Source organism: Myotis davidii, unplaced genomic scaffold, assembly GCF_000327345.1.
Source record: "Myotis davidii unplaced genomic scaffold, ASM32734v1 scaffold961, whole genome shotgun sequence".
In the NCBI taxonomy this organism is placed as follows: domain Eukaryota; kingdom Metazoa; phylum Chordata; class Mammalia; order Chiroptera; family Vespertilionidae; genus Myotis; species Myotis davidii.
This window is the reverse complement of record NW_006291013.1, coordinates 313,020-315,013: the sequence shown is the minus strand read 5'-3', so window position 1 is coordinate 315,013 and position 1,994 is coordinate 313,020. Positions and strand designations below refer to the sequence as shown.

At 45.0% G+C, this 1,994-nt stretch overlaps 1 protein-coding gene across 1 annotated transcript in view; it reads right to left on the bottom strand.

The window, feature by feature from the left end:
- SLC25A18 (solute carrier family 25 (glutamate carrier), member 18) overlaps positions 1-1,164 on the bottom strand; it is a 37,055-nt gene extending 35,891 nt beyond the window's left edge. The window contains exon 1 of the mRNA XM_006764131.2: positions 851-1,164. The gene's annotated coding sequence lies outside the window, so the exon portion shown is untranslated. The remainder of the gene's footprint in view (positions 1-850) is intronic.
- Positions 1,165-1,994: the final 830 nt, after the last annotated feature.

The window sequence follows — 1,994 nt, the reverse complement described above, 5'->3', positions numbered from 1 at the left end:
TTTCCCCATCTCTACCTGATGAATTACAAATTGTTCTTTGGACTTTAGCTTCCTCTCAAGTCCCTCAGATGTTGTCTAGGAGCCCTTTCCTGTGACCCTCATTTAGCACTTAGATTTAGCTCTTCCCATGTTGTCTAACTGGCTGTACCCCATCAAAATGATAAGTCACGTGAGAGGAGAGTCTCAGGACTGTATCCTGGAGTCCAGTATAGAGGCATTCAATACAAATGTTTGAATCAGCGAACTGGAGAGTGACACTGCATCCAACTTTGCAGTCAGTCTTATCCTGAGACAGACTTGCTCTTCAGCGGTCATAATTTCTCCACATTGTGAAGGAGGCACGCAAGGCCAATGACCATGATCTCTCCCTTCCTCTAATAAGCAGAACAAGGAGAGCTCTCCAGGGATGAGTCCCTTACACGAGCAGTGCCAGGAAATACCTGCTTCCCGACTTAGATGTTGGCTGAGATGCCCGAGTTAGAGAGCTACTTCCTCTTGCCTACCACCTTCCTACTCAAAGCAGCAGAGGAGAGGTAAGACCAGCCGGGGGCCCCGGCCCGTTTGAAATGAATAAAACTAAAAAAAAAAAAAAAAAGACCGTACCCTTTTATGTAATGATGTTTACTTTGAATTTATATTAGTTCACACAAACACTCGATCCATGCTTTTGTTCTGGCCCTCCGGTCCAGTTTAAGAACCCATTGTGGCCCTCGAGTCAAAAAGTTTGCCCACTCCTGGGTAAGACCCTTTCCCACTGATTGCTCTGAACTATTCTTCAACTGTTTATTTGCTAAAAGATAATTTCCTACCAATTCTAAGCTTGATACAGTCAGACAACACAAAAACTTACCTGTTTTCAGTAAGAACCTTCTGACTTTTCTGGATGCCAAGATATAGGCCAGGTTACTGCTGAATTCTGGGAAGGGTTGCTTTACAATCCTTGTTTTATTTGTGGCCCTGTCTCTTCACACCCACAGCAGCCCTTCACCTTCAAATAGGTTGGGTTTGAATGAAACCCCAAAAAGGTCTAGCCAGCCCTATCTCCCCAGGTGGCTGTTGACTTGGTTGCTGGTATGACTGGGACAGAAATTCTGGCTGAGAATTGCTCAAGGCAGTGTGTGTGCGTAGCCTGAGGGGGTGGTGGTGGTGATGGGAGACTCACCACCCACTCAGAGACCTGGAGGTCAGGGAGGAGAACAAACATGGGAAAATCAATGCAATGCAAACACTCTGCCAGTTATTTAGTGCCAGAGGCTAATCTCTGCTTCTCAGACTCACGCACTTTTCTAATTGTAGGCGTCTGACTCCTGCAATAGAGGCATCTAGTTCCAGTAGCTTCAAGGCGCCCTCTCTTCAGGAACACAATTTTTGTTTGTTTGGCATGGATTTCTCAGGGGCCTGTGCTCAGCAGTGGGAGGGCTGCAAGTAGAATGTTACATCTGAGCTGTGAGCACAGCGCTGCATTTCAGCTCTAAGCTAGAGAGGTGAAATTGAAACCCAGCTTCTCTTTAGAGGCAAATTGTCTAATTTGGGGCAAAGGATAAGGCAGTACAGGGAGAATAAACCTGGCAAGCCATGATGTATAGTACAGGACCTTGTTGCCTGGCCAAGGATTTGGGAGAGAAACTTTGGTGTCAGAGACCCAGGTTCAAATTCCAGCTCCCAAGTTAATAATAATGATCTTACTTTAGGCAAGCTACTTAATTTAGTGTTTTTCTACATCACAAGGAGATTGACAAGGCAGGAGAGCAGAGTGGCTCATAGGCTTTGGGGTAAGACTGCTTTTGAGCTGATTTGAATTCGTTTACCACTTACAATCTGTAGTGTTAAACAAGTTACTTCTCTGTGCCTGCTTCCATATATGTGAAATGAGACTTACACTTAGATGTAGAGCACTTAATACAGTACCTGGCACATAAATGGTGTTTGCCGGACAATGGCTTCCAGAGGATGGAACTGTTAATTTAAAAACTTGGGTTGAAGTAGGAAAGCAA